This window comes from Rousettus aegyptiacus, unplaced genomic scaffold, assembly GCF_014176215.1.
Source record: "Rousettus aegyptiacus isolate mRouAeg1 unplaced genomic scaffold, mRouAeg1.p scaffold_m13_p_1, whole genome shotgun sequence".
Classification (NCBI taxonomy): domain Eukaryota; kingdom Metazoa; phylum Chordata; class Mammalia; order Chiroptera; family Pteropodidae; genus Rousettus; species Rousettus aegyptiacus.
Window position 1 is genome coordinate 175,074,158 of NW_023416284.1, and position 27,393 is coordinate 175,101,550.

Below are 27,393 nucleotides of genomic sequence, written 5' to 3' on the forward strand. Positions count from 1 at the left end.
GGCTTTAGGATGAAAATATATCTGGAATCTAAGCACTGTCACCTGCACTACCCTTGTCCCAGCTATCAGCTGGAGTGTCGTATCAGCATTGTAACTATTTTCTGGCTTCTGCTTTTCCTGCTCATAAGTGGTCAGCTCTATCCCTTAAAATGAAAGTCACGTAAAGTCATTACTCTGTTCAAAACCTCCCAATAAACTCCATTTTCATGCAGTAAAAAACACATCTGTCCCCCACCCCCATTCTTACCTCTTTAACTTATTGCTAATTTTTACTCATTCTGCTCCAAGCACACTAGCATCCTACTGTTCCTTGAAGGAACTGGACATGCTGCTATCCAGGACTTTTGCGTTTGCTCTTTGAACTTTGAAACTCCGAGCATGGCTTGCCTCTTCATTGACTTGAGGTCGCTATTCAAATTTCAGCTGGGGCCCGGCCTTCCCTGGCCATCTGATTTAAAATTGCAATTCTCTCCATCATCTCCCTTCCTCTCTGCATTTTCTCTACTCCATTTCTTACTTTATTTTCTCTCTGTATCACCTTCTAACCTACTGCGTACTTTCCTTATTTATTTTTCTGTTTCTGCACACTAGACTATAAGTTCTGTGAAGGCAGGATTCTTCGTTTTGTTCATTGCTGTATCCTCAACTTACAACAGTGTCAGGCACATGGTAGACATTCAATTAATTTTTTAAAATTGAATTGAGAATAGTAAATTACGATTGGCCAAAAGAAATGAGATGATCTCACAGCATATCATTCCTTGATTGGATGAGAAGAGAAAGGTGCGTAGTGGGCAAGGAGTTGCTGAGAGCCATACCTGGCATTAAGGTGGAATTTACATCAAGATGCTCTAACCTCTCCACTTGTGGGTCCCCGTTATCCCATCCTGAGCCAAATCGAAACTCTCAAGTGTACTTTTTACTAGTATTGAGGCTATTTTGGCATTCCATTAAAAACCATTTAAAATACAAAAACAAGGCTGTATTACTTTAACTCTGACCTTAGAAGACTCTCGGTTTTATAACTGTTTAGAGAAAATGTGGAAAGGCTGAATATGTTTGCTGGCCTCAATCTTTTTATTACTCATCTCTATAAAGAGGCTTTTAGGGACATATTAAAAGTTTCCATCTCTCTTGTCTCTTGCCTTCCTTCTCATCATCCTTCATTGCACCCCAAATGGTTGAAAGCAGGACCCTGAGAGTCTGGAGGAAATGTGTTACTGTTAGAGCGGATGGGAAAGGGGTAGAACCTTGGATTCCGTCCTCGGAACTGCTACTCAGATTATTGCTAACAGACTGAGCTCATGAGCATTCACTATTACTAAGAACTCATTAAGCTCTTTCTTTCCCCCAGGTAGAAGTTCTCACTTGGATGCTTTACTTGTTTGTGCCTTCTACCCTGTGTTTCTTCATGTCTAACTAGAGCTAAGATTAAAACTTTGATTCTGAGAACAGGTGCCACAACCAAGGAGGCAGAAAAAGAGATACAGTGGAGCACCGTGTGTTAAACTGAGAAAGCAGGCAGTTTTTTTAGACAAACTGAAAGCCAGTAATGACATCATCCATTTCCTGTAATAAAGCGATGAATGGCCTGACCTTGAGGAACCTATTAAAGTATGCTTCCAAACACGGAGGCCATTTCTAGGGTAGTATTTACCTCTATTTGTATTCTGAAACAAGGTAGTTTATAAACTATAAGGTAGCTTATAAAACCTTAGGAATACAAAGCTTTGCAAAACTTCCAAAACTGCTCAGAGTTTCAAAGTTCAATGTGAATGCCCTGTAAATTCCTTGTGGGTTCATGTCTTGGCTATTTAGCATTCTTTAGAGACACCTGCATGGTAGGAATTTAACAGGGATTTTTGTGCAATTTTGTTAGGTATAATTTTTTTTTTTAAGTAGATGTAGCAAAGCAGATGCAAAGGAGCACAGTATTTATTATTTTATAGATGCCACAGAGGGCCTTCTTTTTATCAATAGAACATAAAATACACTTATCTCATCAGTTCTTTTTCACACATTTATTAGTGATTTTCGACTGATTTGTTCTTCATAAACTGTTCTACAATACTTCAACAGAAGCAACAATGATGATACATTTAGAATCATAAAACGGCAGCATGTTTGCACTACAGGGGACTTTAGAGAACACCCAGTCTAATTTTATTGTACGGATGAGATAAAGTGAAGGTGAACAGTTAACTCACCCAAGGTCTTACTGGTAAAGTTGAGTCTGCTAATCTCTCAGTTATTCTCATCATTAAATCACAAAGAAGCTACTTCTCAAAATGAAGACATACCATGAATTTCCTTCTCAAATTAGCCTTTCTATATTTTTCGATCCTATAGAAAAATAAAAATTATTATAAGCTTTGGAGTAACCCAAAAAACAAATAAACAAACAAACAAACAAAAAAACAAACTCATCAAGATTTACTATATGGTTTAGAGAACTCAAAATAAAATCAGATTATTCCTGTGATTTCCATTACATGAGACAAGATTCTGCTAATATATCTAAAAACTGTGTTTTAAATTAGATTCCATTTACTGTATGTATTTAAATATCCAAGGAATTTAAGCTATGTTACTATTTCCTTTGCATTCCTGACCCTGCCACACGATGCCATGCCACAGGGCTTTGCCCTGCAGAACACCACCTGGTGGCTGATACCTAGACAGTGAAAATCTTGGGGCCCATTTTTATTCTTAATGAAAATGGCACAACGTTGTGATTCTACTTCGTAAATGTTTCTGATAATGTAAATCACGTGACATACCCTAGTAGGAACAGCCTTTGCTCAGGGGTCATTCTTTTCATCAGAATGATAAGACAAACAAAAACTCATAGACACAGACGGCAGGTGAGTGGTAACCAGAAAGAAGGGGAGGAGCGGGGAGGTAGATAGGGGTAAAGGAAATTTAACTCTGGCTGGTGAACACACAGTGTAATATACATATGAAGTATTATTGAATTGTACACTTGAAACCTATATACTTTTCTCAACCAATGTCACTCTAATAAATTTAATAATAATAAAAAGGAATGTTGGGCCCTTCTGGGGACCTTCTTTATTAGAACTGGGAAAGATTGGTGGGAATCAGAAAGATATAAAGGCAGTAAAAGTTTAATCAAATGTGTCTGAATCTTTGCCATAAATTAAACTGTGTACAGTTTATTAAGTGCTTTGACTGAAATATGCATGCATCTGTGAGAACAAGCTGTGAGCGGGGATCACCAACCGTGTGGAATCCAGGGGAGACCGGCACAGCCTTTGATTCGCGACAACCCATATCCCTATCCCAGGGGGCTTGTTTCTTTGGGCCTATCTTTGGTTCTCAGCTCTTTCTTCCAGAGTTAATTCATTTTACCCTCACGCCAGTCCAAAGGTCCATGTTCCACACTGAATGAACTCAGAGGTGAAATTTCTTCTCTCTCTTTGATTTCCACAAAAGGCCACCCAAAGAAGACCCTGTAGTTACTGGCAGATTTTACAGAAGAAGAAAGAGTTTCTAGCACAACAAACAAAAACCTGGAAATAGAATATTAAATATCTCTCTTCTTAAAAATCTGATGCCTAACTCAGACCTCATGTTGCTGTTTTCGGTTCTTCTGTCTTCTCCTTATGTCCGCCTGGAGAGCAACCCCAACGTCTGTAGTACTGGTTTCGTCATTGTTGTCTCATGCAGAATATTTAGACTTCTCCTTTGTTTTATTCTCTACTTCCTTGTCTTACCTGAGTCTAAAACAAAAGACAAAAACAAAAACAAAAATAACTCCAAAACAACCTGCCACTGAGTTATTTTTCTAAGTGAAGAAAATGTTCCTCTGGCAAGGCGCGTGTGCGCGCGCGCGCGCGCACACACACACACACACACACACACACACACACACTTAATTGCAGTTAATATACAGCCCCAATAACTTTCTGGTCCTGGTGTTAATTCTAGTCCTTCCTTAAGGATTGGTGAATGTGTTAGCCCCAGGTGGTCAACAGAAAATTTCCAGCTATATTTTAAATCTGGGACTCTTCTTTTAATTTTTCATCTTCTACATAGTCAATCAATCTTCTTTTGGATTTTATCCACCTCAGAAAAGATTTTCCTTTTGTATGGGCTACTCTTTTAATCATGGGGAAAATTCAATTTATGTGTAATTGTTAAGGATCTGATTTCAATATGTAGATTTTGTTGTACAGTTCTAGCTATTTCTTTTTATAACTTATGTCCAGTTCCATGTAATTATGGGGGTGCAACTCTTTTAAGCACTTTCTGTTTACCCAGCAACATCTGCCTCTGAGCTGCTCAGCAGCAAGCAATAGGAATTTTGGCTTTTCTGTCTTTAGAGTGAAAGGAATAAATTCCAGGTTGAATAGTTCTTCAGAAATCCTTCAGCTATTACTAAAATATTATGTCTGGTTATGTTCTGTTTTTGCCCTAATCACTGTGGTCTGTTTTCAGCAACTAGGATTCTGCTATTGAATTTTTTTCTCGCCCACTGTATGGAGGGTATCCCAGTAGGATAGGTCACTACTAAAATGAGTGGGTGGCTAGAAATACACCCAAATTGTTTTTATTATCTGAATATCAAACTAAATCACCAACAAAAAGTCACCTGTTCTTTGCTTTTACAGCATTTAATCAGAAATGCTAAGGCATATGTATTTTTTGTCGTTGCAGAATATTCCAGCTTCGAGGAGAGTGGGGTCTATTCATGGCAGGAAAACAATGAAATAATTTTTCTGTGTATGAGAAGGTGGCCAGAATATTGAGATTGGTTTAGAGTGGCAACAACTGAAGTGCAATGTAGTTAATATTGTATCGATTATATTTCTCTAAAAGTAAACAAAGGATTTTGATTTGAGGACAGATATTACTAAGGATGATGAATTAAAATACATCTTGTTTTCTTACTTTAGAAAAAGGTCCATAATCCAAGGGTGTTTATAAGTCACATGCTTTCCATGAAGAAATATAGGTTGGAAAAAAATTTTTTTAATAAAAATTATTTGGATCTCTGTTAACAGAAAAATCTTAGAGTAGCAATGTTGACATGCCAATAGGTATGTGAATATATTAATGAATCTATTGTGGTAAATGTAGAATTCCCAAATAGGTTTCTTCTTACTTCTCTAGCTTGCTCCCCCAATGCCCTCTTGCAAGAACCTCCCCTAGATCCCTTTCAGGTTAGTCACTACCTACTAGAATCTTTTTCCTGTTTTGCATACTCCATGACAGTAAATCTGCACATACCTATCTAATAGACCATGTGAGAACTAAATGAAAGCTCTTTAAGGAACTGTCGGCTCTGTGAAAAATGCTAGACAAATTAGTAGACATGCTTATTGTGACAAGATGTTCAGACAATATCATTAGACCCATTAAACTTCAATTTATAACCTCTTAAAAGATACAAAAACCTTTTTATAATTGAGTTCCTGACAATATATTCCATTGAAAAATGTTATTTGTAAATTTATTTTCATATCTATTTTATTACATATCTCATAGATTTATGGTTAAGGGTGTAACTTTCTAGAAGTTATGAACACATCATACTCTACTCACATGCTGTTCCATTTCTGAGGAACAGTGGCTGGGCCAATGGTATTCAAACATTTTTTAATATCTGACCCTATGTCATTTTTCCTACGGCTAATTATTTAACACTTAGGTGGGCAAAAATATAAAGAATTAGTTAGCAATATGTTGGAATTCCTTTTAATTTTCTTTTTTATCTTTATATATAGTTTATATATTTTTGGTGTATAGTAAATAATCAAAAAAAGATAATAACCATTTCATGGAGTACTGTAAAGTAGCAAAAGCCATCATATTGGAAATCAAAACCAAGCATATACATTAGACCCTTTCACTCATATTCCTAAACCCTTTGCATAGGAAATTAAACTTCAACGACTCCTCTTTTTCAGATAGAATAAGATTCATGAGTTCTGTGGAATATTTCCATTGCATTCCTTACTGGGGAGATAGATGTTCAAATCTGTCGTCTTCTGCTTGTCTACCCTTCGGCCCTATAACCTGGAGCAATTTCTTTGCCTTGATTTTCTCATCTGTAAAATGGGATAGTAAAAAAACATTCCTTTAGAGTTGTTGCAGTGATTACATGAATTAGTCAATGCGAAATAGTACACCCTTAGTAGTAAGCCCTTACTAAATGTTAGCTTTTATTATCAATACAAAATAGTACACCTAGAGCAGAAAGCCCTCAATAAATGTTAGCTATTATTATTAGTATTTTATTTCCAGCTCTCCCACTGATGAGTCATGTGACCTTGAACAAATTATTTAAATCTGAATTTCAGTTATCTCTAAATGAAATAATTGAACCTGATCAGTGGTTTTCAAACTTCAGTGAGTGCCAGAATCATCTGGATGGGATGTTAAAACACTGCTATCTGGGCCCCACTCTTAGAGTTTCTGATTCAATAGCTCTAAAGTGGGATCCGATAATATGCATTTCTAACTAACTGCCAGGTGAAGCCGATGCTGCTGATCGGAAGACCATACTTTGAGAATCTTCAGTTTACTCTGAACAAAGTGGTGGTGATTTCAATTAGCATATAGAAGAAATCATCAAACTTAAATGAAGAAGAAAATCTACTCTTTCATGCCTGGGTTTACCCCCTGAGAAATAAGTATTTCTTCACTAAGAGGTATGCCTGTTTTTGGAGCATCCTGTGGGGCACATGTGCAGCGTATAGCAAAACAGCACAGTGCGTGCTGAAATGTTGCTTTGGACTTTGCAGGTGACTTTTACAAATTAGTGTTTTTGATTTATTTGATTATTGCAAGAGTAGTGGGGACATCTCTCTTTGCTTCCAGGTGTTGCTCTATCACCTTTAAGGGGCGAAAAATCTCCCTAAATTTATAAAATGTAGAATTTACAAATTCTATAATGTTGGACATATTCCCTCACTTCTCATGCCAGTTTTCTCTGTATGATGCGAACGATTATGAAATCCACTTTGTAGGGTTTTGAGAATTATACGGGTAAATTTATTTTACATAATTAGCACCCAGAAATGACCATTAATAATCTAGTGTTTTAAAATATATTTTTAATGTAAACACTTTGAATATATTTCACTGTTATTTAAGTACAAATATATGTAAATTTTACTTGAAATAAAATAGGTTTAAATATGTAACATAAATATAAATTAATAAATAAACATATATAAACATATATAAATTAATGTTAAAATGTTTAATGTATATTTGTTTTTTCTGTATTTCTAAAAGCAACTTATTTCCTTATGTGTTATTTAAAATGTATAAAACATATTGATGTAATTGCTTTATGACCTCGGTACCTTCTGGAAGAGTAAAACTGTGTTCAATATTCTTTTTCGTAGAACCCACTACTCTAAGAACCACTAGTCACTGTTCCATATGTAAAAACTTCTAGGTACACTTCTTCCATTATTTCTACACATTCTGTCCACCTTACTGCATTCTTCAGTGGCATGAACAGACTCCCTTTCTTCCCATGATGGAAAGAAATATATATATTGAGCCATTCCCACACCCGAAGGCAAAAATTACTATCCAATGTGGAAAATATAAGTGAGAGTTTTTGTTGTTGTTGTTGTTGTTGTTATTGCTGCTGCTGTTGCTTTTTGGTGTGTGTATGTGGTTTTGTTTTGGTGTGTATCTCTACTCCACGGGGTTGGGTGAGAATGGGGATAGTGTTGGCCAGGCATCAGTGACAGGAAGGTGTTACCTTCTGTGTTGGAGGGGCTAAGAACAGGGAAAGACTTTCCGAGGTTGAGAAATGCAGAGACATTGAGGCTTGCAGACAGTGTGTTGTTAGTTACCACAGAAGAGAGTGTATTTCCTGGAGGAAGGCCAGTGAGATTTCCCAGAGCTCAGGTGCCTTTCTGAGGCACAGCAAGCTTCATTCATTCACACATTCATTCTCATCACTAACTTGTGATGAGAATACAAAAATGAATGGCATGGATTCTGACTTCCAGGAGCTCACAGCTGATGGGAGGCTTGGGGAATGGATAGAGAATTAAAATACAATGTTAAGTATGACTTATTTCGATCTGGAGGAGAGTGTGAAAGATTTGGGAGTGGGGAAGGGGATGGAAAATGATGCCTGAAAGAATACTAAGTCAGGCCAGTTAAGGAGGTGAAAGGAGGAAGGTGGTCCTGTGGGTAAAGGGAAGGCGGCTAGTATTTTCAAGGAAACACAGGCAGTGGAGTATTGGAGCACAGACTGTGACAGTCACCTCTCTTACTTTGCTGTCAACAGGTCAGATTTGGCAAGTTGAGTGACCACCATCCTCATTTCCTGAAAGGTGGGACTTTCAATACTAAATTTGGGACAGTCCCAGGTAAACTGGGAAGGCTAAATATCCCGCCTTTGTGTGGGTATCTGCCATTTGAGATATGGGCCTTTTTCCTCTCTCTTTTTCTTTCTTTTTCTTTTCTTTCCTTTCCTTTCTTTCTTTTCTTTTCTTTTCTTTTCTTTTCTTTTCTTTTCTTTTCTTTTCTTTTCTTTCTCTTCTCTCTCTCTCCTCTCTCTCTCTCTCTCTCTCTCTCTCTCTCTCCCACCCCTCCCTCCTTCCCTCCCTCTCCTTTCTCTCTCTCTCTCTCTGTTTTGTTTTTTGTTTTGTTTTTTGTTTTTTTTGTTTGTTTTTGTTTTCTTTTTCTTTTCCTTTTTCTTTTTGTCTGAGTAGCAGGAGAATATGTTAAAGTTGGGATACAGAAGATGAGGAATGGGGAGGTATGATTTTTTTTATCTGGGACTAAGACATCCACAATGCAGGATGTATCCATGCTACGGAGGACTGCTCCTGCAGCTAAGACAAAGGGAGGGACCACAGAGAACAGTCTGGACACTGCACTGTGAGGATGGACAGTGGGAGACGGCAAGAGGCAGAGTTCTTGAAATATATAGCATGGAGATATAATGGTAGAAACTAATGGAAAAAATGGAGCCAGAGACAAACTTATTGGAATTGCTTTAAAAATGGATTGTTTCTGTCACTAGGTCATTAACCATAATAGAGATGACATGTAGCTGTATTCATCAAGATTAAAATTTTTATTATCTTTGGTTATTTATCAGTAACAGTGATGATCATGGAAGATGAAATTAGATAATTTCCTCTAAAAATTGTGTTAAATTAACTAATACAAGTATCAGCGTCGGCTGCACGCTTTTTATTCTCCGTGAGGTCAGATAGGACCTAAAAACACCTTAAAATAGAGCATTTCATATAATTCTGTAGATGTGCAACATATTTACTCCTCTTTTTTTTTTTTTGGCCTTTAATTCAATTAAAATAGTGCTGTACAATGAAAAATATATTGTGAGTGACATATATCATTTAAAATTTTCTAATAACCACATCGAAAAGTAAAAAACCCAATGGAATTAATCTTAATGCATTTTATTTAACACAATATACACCAAATGTCATAATTTAAAAACATTAATATAAAAATTATTAATCAGATGTATCGGATCCTTTTTGATTTGTACTAAGTTGTGGAAATTCTGTGTGTATTTTTCACTTACAGCATATAATGAATTCAGATGCCAAATTTTCATCAGAAATATTTGATCTTTATGTAGATATCTTAAAATCTACGGTTGAAAAAGTAGAGTCATATTCTTAAGTTGTTATACTTAGTTTTCCAATGACAAGATCGAGTACCCGCTTTAATATTTAAATCAATTAATTAAAATTAAATGAAATTAAAACAAAAAAACCATTTTTCAGTCACACTTGCCATATTTCAAGTGCTTAATAGCCACATATGGCTAGTGACTGCCTTATTGAACAACACAGAAGAAGAATATCTTTAGTGTACGAATTTAAAAGTGGGCACAGTTGATTACTGTCCTTTGTCATTCATGTTTACAATTTTTTTATTAGCTGACTATGCAACTTTAAACCCCAGCAGACTCCATCTTTTTTTCATAGGCATTAGATCTATAAGTTTCCTGTAGATGGCAGCACTTTCTTCCTGAAACTGTGAAGGGGAGGAGCTGCTGGGACTTGTTACTCAGATTCTGACATTTTTCATAGAAAGAGTCAATTCTTTGGAAAATTCTTTGGTAGCACAGGTTAGAATTTTTCGGCTCTATTGTAATTCTGCATAGATGGCTATTGATGATGAAAACACTCTCTTAGCCTCTTATCTAGAAAATTGCATGTTCTTGGAGTAAAAGAAGCCCTAAGGGGAGAGAAGAAAGAGATGCAAAGGACTTTAATCAAAGTGCTCTCATTTGCTCAGATCCACACTTTGGAATGGTGATTCCCAGTGCCAGGTAATGAAACTTCAAAGTAGCTGGGAGGTAGTTCTTGTTTTATGTACTATGGACCTGTCAATCTTTTCCTTTTCTTTTCTTTTTCTTTTTCTTTTTTTAAATCTTTCACTCTATTTCTTTTTTAAATCTTTCACTCTAATTGAATTTTTTAGAATACAGACAGAATTTTGCATCATTTTTATATATGATGTCCACATTCAGTATTGAAAAAGCTTAACAATAAAATGTGAGCTAACATTACATAGACTTATAGAAATGTCACACTTTTAAACTTTGAAACACCTCTCCCTTTACCTCCGCATTGCATTCGTACTAAAGGAACATGATAGAGGGATGTAGTATCAAGAAGAATTGGAGAGATTCATGTTGGGTTTCCTAAGGACCAAGTCAGTCTTTGTAGAGCTCATGAGAATCTCTTGGTACGAAACCCCAGCAATTTGTGATATGTTTTCTTGGTTCTCTCCAATTGACATTTTAACATCATAGATTCTCTTTTCTGTAAATATCACTCGGTTTGTTTCCCAAGTAGAATATCAAGGCTCTGTTTAAATTCTAATCATGATATTGCATATTTTTTATTTTATAGCCAGAATATTTGTACTAACCAGTAGAATAAGCCCAATTATGAGTTTGTCTCAAAATTTTATAATTTTCTTAAAGTATTCTTTAATTTTTATCTTAAACTCTAACATATTTTGTGAAGTGGTGGAGCAGAGGGGAAAGTTTGGGGAGAAAAAGAGCTAATTTTGTCTAGTGACAGGTACATGTCATAAATTGTCCTAAGTACTTTTGCATGCGTTTGCTTACATTACCTCCTTTAATCTGACCAGCAATTTTTTATACATAAAAAAACCTAGACTACCATACCTGGTATCATATCTGGTTCAGAAAACACACTGAAATAGCTATATTTATTACCTTTCTAAACAGAGACTACATTTAAGGACTTTTTCTATATCTTGACATTTGAGAAATTAAAATATGGTATCATTTATATAATATCTTGCTCCATATATTTTTGGTTCTCTCTCTACTGTTCAGATGATTTTTCCATATTTTTTTTTAAACTGGCTTTCATCTTCTTTTAAAAATGTTGCAATTGCTCAGAATTTAGTACTTGGATCTCTGTTTTTTCCCTTATTCAATTATCACATCTAATCCCCATGGCTTCAATAGTCTTCCCATGCGTATTAATTTCCAAATTTATGATTTCATTTCCACTATTAGTCAGAGTAGGATAATTGGTGAACAAATAACATTATAAATCTCTGTGACTTATTTATCTCACACACACAAATTCTAATGCAAGCATTCTCCACCTCTTTCCTGGGTTGCTCCTCACCACGTTGTGACTAAGTGATCAGCTCTCTTCATCTTAACCTCTTTTATGTCTTGGACCTCTTTAGCAGTCTAGTGACACTTAGAGACCTCCTCTAAGAATAATGTTTCTATTTGTTTGTTTTGTTTGTTCATTTGTTGCTTTTTGTTTTATATCCTGCATATGAGTGAAATTGCACAGTTTTGTCTTTTTCCATCTGACTTACTTCACTTAGCACGATACCCTCCAGATCCATCCATGTTGTTACAAAAGGCAATATTTTATCTTTTTTATGGTTGTGTAATATTCCATTGTATATATGTACCACATCTTCTTTATCCAAGCATCTGTTGAAGGACACTTAGATTGTGAATAATGCTGCAATGAATGTAGGGGTATATATATCTTTATGAATAAGTATTTTTAATTTAAAAAATTATATAATACTAAAAAAAGAATAATGTTTCTAAGTGTAAAAAAGAAAAGAAAAATGTAGTGACAGACCTAATAACAAATTCAAAGTTAATATCAAATTAGTGATAGGTAAATATATTTCAAGATATCTGCATCGAGTATAAAGTGATACAAAATATCTGTGGTTTCCATTGGTGACGAAGCCACACTTTGCTAACACTAGTGTAATTGTTGCCCACATTCATAAACGGAGGAAATGTTAAGTTAAAAGTTGTGAAAATGAAGGTAGATTTTTTCCCATCCAAATTTATAGGACTCTCTGATATAGACCTAAGGTTCTAGTGGCTCTACAATTACCAAAGCCTTCTTGGAACCCTTACTAGGTCTTACACATGCAAGCAGACTGACAAGCAGAAGCCTTGTAAAGTACTAGGTGACATTTGGGCATGTGGAAGGAAAAAAAGAGGTTCTATGGAAAGTAACGTCACCAGTGATCCGATCATAAATTCTCAACTGGGCAAGTCATGCTAGGTAGTCATGCCCCAAGCATATAACTTTTTTAGTAAAAGGTTTATCTTTGCCTTAAGCAAGCTCTGACTATTGTTTCTGTGTATCTAGGTTATCACATCTTTGAAATAAGTAACCACCTTCAAGAAAGCACATAAGCTTGTTAACCATCCTGTAATCCAATACCACCTTGCCTTTTTCCACCTCTATGTAAACTTCCTTACATTCCCTCCTTAATTTCAAATGAATAAAAGAAGTTGTGAAACTTTATTCTCTGGAACATTTGAGAAGTTTCTCCATGGCATATTTTATCAGTTCGGCTCAAATAAAATCTTATAAAGATTATCCACAGGTTTGGACGTTTCTTATGTTGACAGGGGCCAAACCAGGAAGGGGATTATACCACTTACAATTATAGTTTATGGGCTAGAACTAGTTGTATGCTCCCTTTGAGAAAGAAGGCTAGGAACCGTGTTCCAGCTCTGTGTCCAGGAATAAGGTAAGGTAGGAGATCATGGAGCAATGATTGTTTTAGGCAGGAGTTTCAATGGATGCTAAAACTAGTAAGGAAAAATATGATGATGAGAAACAGGATGTTTTTAGTCTTTTAGAGTCCCCACACAAGACATTTATTAATTACAAAGAGGAAATGTACCTTTATGGAGAGGAAGAAATCTAGCAAACACACCTTACCCAAGTGATCAAAGGTGACATCACCAGTAATGGGATAAGTTTAAATTGTGCTTTCCAGCATGGCGCACAAAGAAGGAACAACATCATTTCTGTGGTGTTCCTGCCAAAAAGTTATAATCTGAATTTAGTCAAAACATCAGAAAAACCCAAATCAAGGAAATTCTAGAAGAATAGCTGGCTAGAACTCTTCGAAATTGCCAAGATCGTGAAGTATTCCAAATTAAAGGAGGCTAAAGAAACGTGACAACTCAATGCAAGTGTGATCACGGGTATTAGTAAGACAATGGCAAAATCTAAATAGAGTCTATGGGTTAGATAACAGTATTGTATCTATGTGAATTTACTGATTTTGATAAGAGTGCTGTGCTGTGGTCAAGTAAAATAAATGACTTTTTTTTTTGAAATATATATTAATGTTGGTAATTTACTCTGGAATGTTTCAGGAAAAAGGAATAGAAAATTAGGTTGATAGCATGGTAGTAGATAGGTGATAGAATGATAAAGTGGGATAAGTGTTAATATGGGGAATCTAGGTGAAACATGTATGGGGGTATTTTGTAGTACTTTTACAACATTTTCTTCAAGTCTAAAATTATTTCAAAATAAAAAAGTTGTTAATCCCGACTCTTATAAAACCAAAGAGGATGGTTCAAACTTTTGTATGCTTTGTACTTTCCTCTTTGTCCAAGAATCTTCCATAGTGACAAGCTAGGCTGGTCACTGGTATGCTAATAAACATTAAAGTGAAAGTGTAGGCATTTCTGGGCCATGCAAAAGGAACACAGTTCTCCATATTTTGATCTATTTCCTGATAAGAGTAATTTGATATGCTTTAATGTATGAATACTCCCTAATAATTTGCAAGCCAATCCTGCTGATTCTGGAACATGTTATCTTGATATCACCTTATATATTTAGGTAGATTTAAATGTCAAAACTGTCAATGATTTTTTCAAGAGTTCATGAGGAAATCTGGACTTGGAATTCTTCTTCTGCAAGGAATCTCTTCAAGCATGACCCCTTGAACCATAGAAGAAGAGATCTGATCAAATTTATTCATTAACTGAAGCTTGTAATACTGAAAGACAAAGGAAATATCCACTTTCATGTCTTCTTACACCATAATAGTCTTCTTACACCCTCTGGAATTGATGATTTACTGTTAAACTTATTCTGATCCTCAGTATCGCTGGCATTGACTTTGACTGCATACATTCACACACACACATCTATGAGATCATGGCAATGAGGAAGTTAATATGGAGTAATGATTTCTATAATTTTTAATTATCATTTTGTCATATTTAAGTAACCTATTGATAGCATTCTAATAGCCATATTTTGGGAGACAATCCACTTTTAACTGAGGTCCATAGGTGTAGACTAGTTGAAACCAGTTTGACTATCATTTGCTGCAGATGTCAAGTACTGTAGACTGTTAGAACACACACACACACACACACACGTACACACCCCAGGACCAAAGAACCCTGATATATTTGTCAAGACCCCACAGCAAATAAAATCCACATGAAGCTACCCTGACCTTCTTAAGGTTAGATCTTTATCTGTTTAAAACATATACTAAAATAAATGACAGTGAAAAATTAGGACATAATGCTGAAGACTAGGTTTTAGTGTGCCTGTTATTTCTAATGGAATTATAAAGGTGTATGTTTCTACTGATGACAAATTACTGATCTATCTACCTCTACTGTGTTCCCTTTGCTGAGAACCAATAATGTTTCGAAGCTAAAATGTAATTAGTCGATTACTAGCAATGTTAAGAAGGTTCCAGAAAATTGTTTGACTCCTGAATTGTTTAAAATCCTTTCAGGATAGTAGACATCATGTAAATAAAAGAAATGTAACTATAAACAGCACTAAAGAAAAAACTTTAAACACATGCCAAATTTCACCATCTTAATTAATATCATTTATTTAAGTATTTATTTTGGTGTGGATTCCACTCCAGTCCACTCATATGGATTTATGTTTTATAGCTTTAAATAGAAAATATATGGTTTGATTTATGCCCTTTTTTGACTTATTACTGTAGTATAAATCCTTTTCAATATTTTTATACAGTGTTAATAATTACTAGTGATATATACATAAGTCTATTAATAAATTTGTGTCATAATTTATTCAACTAGTTCATTATTGATAGAATTGGAAAAAATTCCCTCTGATTTAAAAGATAATAATCGCCCATCCCAAAAATACCTACATACTTTTCCCTTATACTGAACTATTTTTTTCAATAATAAATTGCCAGGAGTAAGAATGTTCCATCTAAGAATATGCACAGAGAGACAGATTAGATGGATAGATAGATAAATAGGTAGATAAATAAATAGAAGAGATATGTGTGTATGGGTGTGTGTGTGTGTGTGTGTGTGTGTGTGTGTACTCTTACCACATATTATTTCCAAATGTCTTTACCAGTTTACAGTGACGTATACATACCATTTATATTATTTTAACCATCAGCTTAGCAGATTTGGGTACTAGACCCAATTTTTGCCAAAAGTAATTATGGAAGCCAATAAAGGGTTTTGCAGAGTCCCAGGATCCGGCCCTGGTTCTTAGAGAGTCCATGACCTTAGTCAAATTGTTTAACCTCTGTGAGTTAAGTTTCCTTCAGTAAAATGTGATAAACGACGCACAGCTAATCTAAGTTAACTTTTCTGATCGCTGGTATTTTTATCCCTTTGCTTTTTTTTCTCTCTGAAAATATTCTCTCAGTTATGAAACTATTAAATAACTATCTTCCAGCGTGTGGGGGTGAGATTCAAATGTCACTGGTGAGTGGTGTCTGTAAGTGCCTGCGAGTGGCTGGCTGCAGGGGACCGGGTGAACACAGTTTGGTTAGCTGTTTTCGTCTTCAAGTGCATTTTTACCCGCGGTCGAAAACCCGCGTCAGATTTCACCCTTGGTTTCCTGACAGTAACCACCTTGGGGTCATTCTCCTCTGAGTGTCTCTAGACTGAGCAGAATATCTCATGTCAGAGAGATGCTTGAATTTCTTTTTCATGTTGATCTTAAGGATAATATTAAAAAGGTTTCAATTCTGTTTTATGTGAACTCTAATTTAAAACTTAAAAAAAAAATCAAATGTGGTTAATGGTATCCACCTCATGGAGTTTTTTTGTGAATATCAAATGAAATGGTTTATAAAACATCTAAAAAGGAACTGGTTGAAAAAATAGTTGCTAAATAAGAAAAAAATGAATAAATGTTCCTTTTTTCATTATCTACCTTCCCTACTGCTCTGGTTGGGATAGTCTGCTCAGGATAAATAAACAGTAAGATCAAGTTTATTTTTATTTTTTATTTTTAGGTGAGGCAACCCTTAGTTGACCTCACAGATTGCAAGGACCTTGCCAGTTTATAATCCCTTATTTTTTATTTTTTATTTTTACACTTATAGCACCTGGTCTTCCTAGGTGGTCTCCCTTCCAAGTACTAACCAGGCCTGACCCTGCTTAGCTTTCGAGATCAGATGGGATCGGGCTTGTTCAGGGTAGCATGGCCATAGACAGATCAAGATTATCTTTAAATGGGAACTCCTTCCCTCAGGAACATTAAAGGCTGAGTAGTATTTTGAACATTTCTCCTAAGGTCTGTATCAGCTCTTTTCTCAGTAAGGATGCGTGTTAGCGGAAAATTCAAACTGGTTTAGGTCATTGGAAAACTTATCTCACATTACAGAGTTTCTAGATGTGGGATGCAATCCACAGCTGGTTGGTGCACTAGTTTAACAAGGTTCTTGAAGCCTCGGGTTCTTTTCTAAATTTTTGCTTTGTCGTTTTCTATGTATTTGCTTTACCCTAAGGCTGGGTCACCACACTGTCAAAAAGTTGCGGCTAGCAGCCTCTGCAACATGTATTCTCATTTACATCAATAAGGAGAGAGAGAAAAACTCTTCCTAAAAGCATAGATTGAAGTGGTGTCGTCACTCCTGGACTAATAAATTGGTTTGGGTTAATCAAAGTCTGAAGCTGGGGAGGATGGTGGTGGTGGTGGGGTACATGATTTAAATTAAGATTTCATTCAACTGAAGGAAACAAATTTTGGTTTGGCACCAGCAGTGCCCACTGCAAGGATAACACAGAGTTTGGACACATTGGTCACTGCTTGCCACGTTACGTGGAGTTTATCAACTTAAAAATATTGTCCAGAAAACTTAAAGCTATCTTTGATGGCCATCGTCTTTTAATAGCCTTTGATTTGAGAGCTAGAAATAATTTGTGGTTCAAACTATTATCGTGATTTAGAATTATTAATAATCCTTTAGATTTTGTATTATAATGTTACTATAAAATGCACATATTCTGCAAATATTTATTGAGCTGTTATTATGTGCCATGCGAGGTGTTAACTGTTAGTGATGTAATAGGCAACAAGTCAGGGTCTTTGATATTGCAAAGATTATAATCTAGTAGACCAATAAATCCCTGTTTTCAGTGGTTTCAGATGGGATTGTATTAAATTCTTCTTAAGTTTACACCTGGGCATTTTGGTAAAACTGTCATGCAAATAGCACATTCCATCTCATTAGAGGAAATGGAAGACAAGTCTATGTCTTTGGTACTGATGGCATAATGTATTTTGTCTTGAATAGAAGGTTTTCTAAGAAGTGGTTGAATTCTAGTTCATTGAACTCTATCAGAAAGGACAACTCACCATAAATTACCTAGACTTGAAATTTTGGTTTGGGGTGGATTTTTCCCCAACATTTAAGTAGATAATTCTAAACAACTTGAGCTAACAGGTGAATTTATTTATACTAATAATAGCCCTATTAGTACATAGTTCTTAACATACACTGTTGCAAAGATATCATCTTTATCCCTCCTATGGAAATTGAAATGGTTAGTAATGAATGACAGGGAGCGCTTAGAATCGATAATCGACAGGCATGGTGATTGACTGAATGGACAGCGAATTTCTAGTTATAAAGTATTGAATGTGGGGCATACAGTGATATAGAGAACACTGAAGGGAATAAAGGTTGGCAAAGGCAGAGGGTAGATTATGTGTCAGTCCGAGACACATCAAGTTTGCGTTTTGTCTTAGTTCAGGATGCTATAACCAAATGCTACAGACCGAGTGGCTTAAACAACAGTCATTAATTTCTCATGATTCTGGAGACTGGGAAATCTAAGATCAAAGTTCTGGCAGGTTTGGTTCTTGGCGAGGCCCTCTGCCTGTCTTGCAGATGGCCGCCATCATTCTTTGTCTTGAACTCTTCTTTGTGTTCTTCTTCTTATAAGGACACTGATCCCTTCATGAGGGCACTGCTCTTGCGACCTCATCTAACCCTAATTATCTCCCCAAAGCCCCCACCTCCAAATACCATCACACTGAGGAGTAGGACTTCAACTTGTAATTTTTTAAGAAACAACACTCAGTCCATAGCAAGGTTCCTGTCAAATGTTCACGTGAAGATGTCAAATGGGAAATCAGGTGTTTATGTCTATATTCTCATCAATCAGTAAGCCTCGGGGAAAATGAGATTTTAAGACTTCTTTGGACATCAGGAAAGGAAGATCTTAATAAGCTATGATGGCAAGATGGTCTATGAAATTGTTTTAAATTAAAGCGCTGAAGATAGATGGGAGGACTCAGGTTATATTAGCCTGAGTGTAGTAGAAGAATGTGGGGACAGGGGAAATAATAGGTGAGTTAAGAAGGAAATTCTTTGCTTTAACAACCAGCTGAGATGGTTTGTGAATCAATACTACATGGCGACACTCTAGTAGATCCAGAACAAGTTACTTCAGCATTATGCGCCCTTGATTTTTTATTTTTAGATAAGGTAATATTACACAATACTTGTCACAGTTTTCTAAGAGCTGAACTGAGAACGTTTGCGCAATTAGAATGGAAAAACTCTTTATTTCGCTTGGAAAAGATTTCATTATGAATGTTTATTAAATTAGGGTAAAATAGTCAAGAAATATTTATTATGCAGTGGTAAAATTATAATAATCACTAACAATGCCAGGTATAATTTTGACTGTTCTATAGCAACATTCCAGTTATGAAATTTAATTGATATATAACAATAACTAATATATAATTTAACTGTAATATTTAATTTAATGTATCTGTAATTAAATATAATTGATAAATATAACTGGAAAAAGCTAAAATTAAATTCTCTGTAGAAGAATCCTAAAACTGATCACTTTTTTTTGAGACGTGATGCTGATATGTGATTAGGTGTACATGTACAAAGCAAAGAAGAATTAAGCCGATATAAAGACTTACACGAAGTACTTTTGGTATAATTAATTGGTTATGTATGTAATTTTGCTATTATAAATCTGATTAGTCTTTCTCTTTTAAACAAAGATTCTGTCAGAATGGAAAGCAAAAGAAGGTTGGAGAGATGAAGACTTTCTCTAGACATCACTGTACCTCAAATTAGTTCTGGAGGCGATTAGTTTGTCTATTTCAGTTGTTTGTGAGCAGAAAAGGAAGAAAGTATAAGTGTTCAGGAGGAGAGGGGGGAAAAGACTGAAAGGCAAAAAGAAAAAAAAAAACAGTAGAAATACAAAGGAAACTCCTAAGACACTAAGATACCCCGGATATATACGACGGCAGCATGGATTATACTGGAGTTTTCTATGGAAGTATTGTAAATCACTGAGAAATAATGTGTAACTTATTTGCTTAAAATTTTCAGTTAATGTGCTTCAGCATCATTTTGCAGATAACGATCCTCACTCTCCACCTTATTACGGAGGCAGAGCAGTTTCTCTTTGTCCTATTCTCCATCTGTGATATACTTTTTATTGCTCAAGAGCTATAGAATTGTGTCCATGCCTATTGTTGTCTGCTTGATGGGAATTCATGTAATTGAAAGCGTTTATCCTCTCTTAGTAGAAAAATTGGGCACTTGGAAGAAATGAAATCCCCCACCTTTGCCTGTGGCATAGGAAATACTGTTCACTCAGCTTTGTTCTAAAGTTTCTACTTCTTCCCATATAACCTGTTGGAAATTTAGTCCTGCACGAAAAAAGAAAGCTGGAATTTCTTGTGACAGGCTAGATGTCCATGTTCACATAGTTACGCCTTTGGTGGCTATCTTGCAACTGATCAAAAAATAAAATTGTGTTCTTTCAAAAGAAACTTGGAATGACATGAAGAGTTTCTAATATATTGCAGAGTGAAAAAAGCAAGTTATAGTACAAATGTCAAATAAACCCTATTTTCTGAATAAACAATTGTGCGAGTAACATTTAAGTAGATATGTTTAGATAGACTTAATTAAGAACAATAACTACCTCCGGGGAGTGAGACTAGAAAAAGTGAGCAGAAACTTCCACTTTTTTACATTTTACCTTTTACTTTATACTCTTCTGTACATGTTCAAATTTTTAAAAAATGAGCAAATGTTATTTTTTAGCTAAAACAAAAACAACTGACAAAAAACTACTGGGAGTGAGAAATTACTTGGAATGGGATATGTTTAAATAATTAATTTGTCAATACACTGCTTGACTATTATTTTCTCTTGCTAAATCAAAACTCCCCTGCTTTTCTCAGGAGGTTACTTTGAAAAGGAAGGGTAAAATTTCTAATGAAACACACAGCTCAGCCGTCCCATCTCCAGCCTAAATCTCTCATTTTGCTTTTGTTAATAACAAATATTCCATGTAGATTTTTAAGGTAAATCAAGGAATGTGAGTGTTGAGCAAGGCAGTACATACAGCCATAGTCAGTGGGAAACCATACTTTTGTAACAGCTGATTTATTAAATTGGAGCAGGAAGGAAGATTAGGAACAACAGGAAGTGAGGTACCAGTAGGGGTCTTAACTACTGGGCACTGTGACATGTACTCAAATGTCCCAGAAGAGTGGCCTTTCGAATTTATGCACCAATCTGAAGCTTTATGAACTTCCTTGATTCTACCATTAAATAGTGAAGAAATAAATAATTGCCGTTAACTTTTGTAATAACTTTTGCATTATATTACAGAAGGTGTGTTGTATTTTATGTGACCACAGATATGCACCCTCTCCTCTCCCCGCCCCCCAAAGAAAGACCCAGACTTGCATCATTTTTTGGTTTTAAGTCAGATTCTCTGATTGGTGAAGCTAAAAAAGACAAAAGGACTAAGAGAGATGATTGTTACATGGTGACCACCAAACTAGTGAGCAATTCAAAACTGAGTCCTGTTGACTGAAATATCCAGATTTGCAAACCCATGAACAAAAACATTATATCCTCATCAGATGGACAGACTCAATAACATATGGTAAATGCTAAAGGACCGCTTGACAGGAAGGTTATAAAGATAAAAGCTCTGAGTGGTTGTAAATTGGACAAATTGTAAAGCATTAGTCATACTCTCTCTTTCATCAACTCACTTAAAATATCATCATCTTCATTTGACTATACCTCAAATCTACTGCTTCTTAGATTATTGAACATCCTTTTCCTTCAGGTTCTTAACATTTCTCTTAGATTGAATTGTCCCCACAAAAAGATATGTCGAAGTGCTAACCCTCAGTACCTAAGAATGTGACCTTATTTAGAGATAGGATCTTTACAAAGATAATGAAGTAAAAATACGGTCATTAGGATGGGCCCTAATCAAACATGACTGATGTCTCTATAAAAAGGGGAAATTGGGACACAGACATGCAGAGAATGCCAATGTGAAGATGAAGGCTAAGATTCAAGTGATGCTTCTACAAACCTAGAACACCAGGGATTGCCAGCAAGCCACTGGAAGAAATAGGAGAGAAAACGTGGAACAGATTTCTTCTCACAGTTTTCGAAATGAACCGACTCTGCTAATACCTTCATCTTAGACTTCTGGCCTCCAGAAATGTGGGACAATAAACCTCTGATGTTTAACCTGCCCGATTTTAGGTACTTTGTTATGGAAGTCTTAGCAAACATACTCTCTCATCTGTGATAATGCTAAGTCTCTACAACAATTCCGACTCATTTTTCTAGAGGACTGAAAAACCTGTCGATGAAGAATATTCTCTTTGCTAGAATGGACATTTGCAAGCAGCTGCTCTGAGGTGACTGGAGGCCTTTACTCTGGTCCTAGTTGAAAGGAAGTCTACAGGTGGCGTCAGGTAGCCTCCTTGGCAGGCTCCCAGTGACCGGGGGAAGCTAAGGCTGTTTCCTTGCTGTATGGGTCTTTGCTCAAGTAGGAACTGTGATATCTTCTCTTTCACTGATTTATGGGGGAGATCTTGCTTGTTGTAGAGTCAAGAACAGAATTTTCAGTGTCTAATTATCTTACAGACAAACAAACAAACAAACAAACAAAAACATAAACCTCTCATTTCCTCTGTTGGCAAGTGATTGTGCTGTAGAAGTCCTAGTTGGAAAATCGATCCCTGGGTCAAGTTCAAAGACTGAGCTGCTATTTTGGGATTTTTATCAGTAATGTTATGGCATCAGATGACTTTCAACTAAATAAACATACCTAATATTTTTGGTAAAAAGAAAAGTTTCTAAGACGAGGGCGAGAAACAGATTAGGACACAGTGCTTCACATGAAGCGGGTGTTTAATAGGTATTTGTAAAGTTGGAATAAGTTAGATTAAGCGGGGTTATCATCAAGAACATTGCCATTAGGGAGTGGAGAGGCTTCTGAAAGAATTTGGTCACTGTTGGTTCACATTGCGATGACTCTGGATTGCCACCATTTTGCTTGCTGGTAAAATTTACTAGCAGTCAGAGATCCAGAGTGTCACTCCCTGGCTTTAGTTGTTCTACTCTCGAAAGCTTCCTTCGTTCGCTCTGGTGCGACTTTGGGAAGTAAGGCCTCTAACAGAAAACAGTGAAGTTGGGGTGTGTGGGAACAAATGATTGTTCTGAGATCATAACTTTGACATCTCGTTTGAAGTTAAGTTGTGTTGTTTGAACTTTTCTGCCTCCGAGCAAGGAATCATATACAAAGAGTGAGTAACGGTTTCTAGATTCCTGGGTACCGATTAGCTGATTAGAATGAGCAGAAAAAGAAAAAAAAAAAATGTAGGACTAAATGAAGTCCCTGTTAACCATCAAATAATACAGTTATTTCAAATTGCTTTCCTCTTGGCTTGTCACTGACTTCACTGTAGTGTCCTTTTATTGACTTATCCCTCATCTCACCTTAAGGGAAATGATAGAATAATAGGGAAGGGGTGGACCTTGAGTCAATGTCCAGTCTAATGTATCCCTTTGACTTTAAGAAGGTCAAACTTCAAAATGTTATCTGCATGACTACTCTCCAGGCAGCCAATTCTGTCACTGGGCAAGGACTGAAGTATCAGGAGAGGTAACAGGAAGGACAAAGATAAATGTTAAAAGGAAAACGATCTGTCCTATGGAATGCACAGACCCTAAACAACAGAATTGCTCATTGATGGAGACAAATACTAGCAGGTTCACATGGTCCTGGAGGTTACAGCTTAGAGCAGAGGGCAGAGAGAAACAAAATCTCCTGCAGGAGATGGATGTTCCAGGCTTGCTCATGCTAGGTCTCAGATAGGCACCAGGACTGGCAGGCCAAGAGAAGTCGGGCCTGGGGATCTGGTCTAATCAGAAGATGTACTGACTTTTTATGATTCAGGCAGCAAAAGTTGTGGTCAGATGGTCAGGAACTATAAGAATGACTGTGTATGTTCTTTACATCTCGGAAGGGAGGCCAAGGAAAGAGGATAAAGGATGGACAGGCCATTTTAGTTGCAAGTAGAAAGGTTCAGGACTTTGGCGGCAGTAAAGAACAGGTAGGCCAAGTTCAAGAAAAGAAGCCGGGCCAGAGCAAATTTGGCAGCAGGAATCAAAATCATTAGTTTGGATGCCTGGAGGACATAGGGGAGGAGTGGAGAATAGCTTGGGGGAGGTGGGGAGTGCTCTGGCTGAAAGAGGCTGTCACAAGCAGTCAGAAACCACAGCCGTGAAATATCAGGGAAAGGAGGCCCAGGAATTCAGTTGAGGGTGGAAGGGATTTGTCGAGGGGTAATACCAATGGTTCTTGCAGCAATTTTATGATGAATGACACAAAGCAAAGGCTAGTTGTTCTCTGTCCTTCTGTGAATAGTCGAGAAGGATGCTGAAGCAAACCACAGAGCCGTGAGTGCTAGTGGCTCTTACCTGCAGGAGAGTCGGCAATGGGTTTTCACTGACGCAGACGTAGGGGGAAAGATTTGTTCTAAAGACAGGCCACCTACTGGCTTGTTGGGAGAAGGAATTTTTTAGAAAGAAGAATCTGGAGAAATAAGAAGTTGGGTTGACGGGATAGATTAGCAGGTAGGTATTCAGGTTTTATGTGAGAGGCTAGAAAGGTCCAAAAAGGCTTTTTCGAAGCTGAGAATGGCATCTGCGAAAGGTTAACCCCGGCTCGTGTGGAAGCTAGCTTGGAGTAGGAGAAACTGGAGAAGGGCATGTTTGCTGCTGAGGCTGGAGTTTCTTTTTCCTTTTACCAGTCTCAAATATGGGCATTGGATAGGATGGCAGCTGTGGGAAGTGGGAAGAAGAGGTGAAACTAGCAATTAAGGATTTCACTGGAGACGCATGCTGGATGTTGGCGGTGTAAAGGGCAAGGGTTGTGGTCAATGTAAGGACAGGCGTGGGAGGACCAGGTGTCAACGTAAGGACAGGCAAGGGAGGACCAGGAATCAAGAGCTAACCAGAGGTCCGAATGGCTCACTCAGGGGAACCGGCGTCAGCGAGCGCTGAAAATGTGCCATCGAGCGTTCAAAGCCGGGAAATCCACATCTTGACAGTCAACTACCCGAGACAGAATTTGTCCCTGGTCTAGTTTTAAAAAGCAGTTTCCTCGGTCTTAAAAAAAAAATCACTAACAGTAATTCTTGAATCCTCCCCCCCCCCACCCCGGTTAAGCCCATTTCTTTGTGTTTCATGCAGGGCGCAGAGTGTGGAACAGCAAACACAGCCCTATGCACCTGTGATATGCTAAGAGAAGCCTGTCTTTTTTTTTTTTTCTTTTTGAGCTGTGGCAATTCTCATTGCTTCCTTTTCCTCATTTGTTCCATGATTTAATCCAGTCATTCTCAGCTAGCAGCATATTAGACTTGTTCAGGGGAGTGAGTCACACACACACACACACACAAATACCTATGGACAACTCCCCCAAGGTTCTGATTTTATGGGTATGGGGTGGGGTCTGGACAGACACATTATTTAAAAGGTCCTCTCATATTCCTAAAGTATAGCCAGGATTGAAAGCCGCTGGACTTTCAAGTTGTCTCTGTATTTCTGAAAAGCTGAAGCCCAGACTTGGGCAGAATTTGGATGAAGTTTAGGCTTATGTTTGATGTCATTTATTGTTAATCGCCAGCCCACTCAACATGTCCCCCAGGACAGCACTTGATATCAAAATCAAGAGTCAAAACTGCTGACCTGTGGTCTACTTCTGACCCTTCATCGTCCTGAAAGTAATTTTGCTTCTTTGTCCGTATAATCACAGTGTAGTAGATATTTCCAGCTGAACAATGTCTCACTTTTTTTTACATGATTTTGAATCAAAATGTAATAGTGATTAAATAGAAGTGATTCTCAAATATTCAAATGTTGGTCATTGTTGTAGGATGCAAATACTAATAAAACTACTTTTTTTTTTTTTTTTTTTTTTGCCTTTAAAACAACTCTCCCCCTCCCCCAAACATCTTTGGGAGTCGAATTTTATATGTGGAAGAATCCTTGAAGGTTATTTTAATAGAGCCCTTTAATTTTATAGATGGAAAAACAGAGTCTAAGAGATGAAATACTCTATCTAAGGACACACAGTTAGTTAAGGACAGAGACTAAGACCCCGAATGTGCCCATTCCCGCTCCAGAATGTTCTTTCTCCTACATCCTGCCTCTCCACTCTTTCTATTCCCTTCTTTATGATTTTATCTGTTTTCAACACATTTGCTAACTGCTACACACCCGAATTGCCAGACAGGTCAGAACGACTTTAACTTTTTATTTAATAGAGCAGAATAAAATATCTTTCTAATAAACAGTGACCAATATTTGTTTAAAAAGCAAATGATATATTTTCAGGTTAGGATATAGTTTCCAAATTAGGTTGTTAATGTAAAGCAGAGAGCTCTTAAGAATAGCCGTTATAACTGATTTTATTGTTTCTCTGCTGTAGAGGTAAGAAATACTGGAAAAATAATAACTAAAATTCTAAAAGACGAGATCCATATGGATAAAGTTCTTTGATAACTGTAAAATGCTGTAAAATGTATATGAAAAGTCATGTAAATCATGGAATTATAAAGAATTGGGGACTTGGATTATTAGGTTCATCTTTGTTTTAAAGATGAGGACTTCAAAGTTTACTTGACTAAGGGTCAACCTACAACCTGTGGGAATGGGAACTTAAATCTTCATTCTTTAAGTTTGAGATAGTAAAAAAATAAAATAGGGAAATTTATCAGTTGTTTTTGTTTGATTTATGAATATAATTCATTTAGAAATATGAATATAAAAAATATTAAATATAAAGAAGCAAGCATATGTATTTTAATAATCTGTTTTCTTCACTTTATATATGATAATGAGTATTTTTGAACAAATTATTTTTAAGAACAGTGTTACAATTGAATTTATTTACGAATAATGCTTTCTTTATCTATTTCTTCATTAACAGATGCTTGTTTTTTTAAGTTTACTTCCAAGTTTTTAGTAAGTGATACTTCCATAAAAACCTGTTGTCTTAGTGTGTATCTTAGATTAATTCCTTAAGATCAATAATTTGAAAAGTGTAAATATGTGCGAGACTCTTGATAAGGACTTCTATCATTCCCTCCAGCAATGCGTGCACCAATTTAAAAGCATGTGCGGTCACCCACCCATTTCACCCCTCTCTCGTATTCTCTCTGCCTTCTAGAAATCCAGCTACCCTGATTATTTAAACACAGGAAGTGTATGTGTAAATGGACAATTAAGTCCTGACCAAATTTGGAAAAACGTTCAGGGTAAGGCAAAGTCAATCGAAATATTAATTACATCTCCACCGCCCTCCCCCATCTGCTCCTTTTCACGTTTCTACCAATCCTCCCCATCAACTCACAGAAATTTAAGATTGATGCTTGAGATTTCTGAGCTAGTGATTTTGTTTACGTGAGTTTTATTACAGCACGAACTTACCTCACTGCTCTAGCACCA

General features: G+C 36.5%; 1 protein-coding gene and 1 pseudogene across 2 annotated transcripts in view; one reads left to right on the forward strand and one right to left on the reverse strand.

Moving 5' to 3' along the window:
• The window catches only part of ESR1 (estrogen receptor 1), a 304,656-nt gene that overhangs the window by 51,953 nt on the left and 225,310 nt on the right, over nucleotides 1–27,393 (forward strand). Inside the window, exon 2 of one of the 2 annotated variants that reach the window (XM_036222778.1) lies at nucleotides 8,285–8,330. The exons of the other annotated variant lie outside the window; for it this stretch is intronic. The gene's annotated coding sequence lies outside the window, so the exon portion shown is untranslated. The remainder of the gene's footprint in view (nucleotides 1–8,284; nucleotides 8,331–27,393) is intronic. 2 annotated transcript variants of the gene reach the window in all.
• LOC118605552 lies at nucleotides 16,669–16,787 on the reverse strand (annotated as a pseudogene).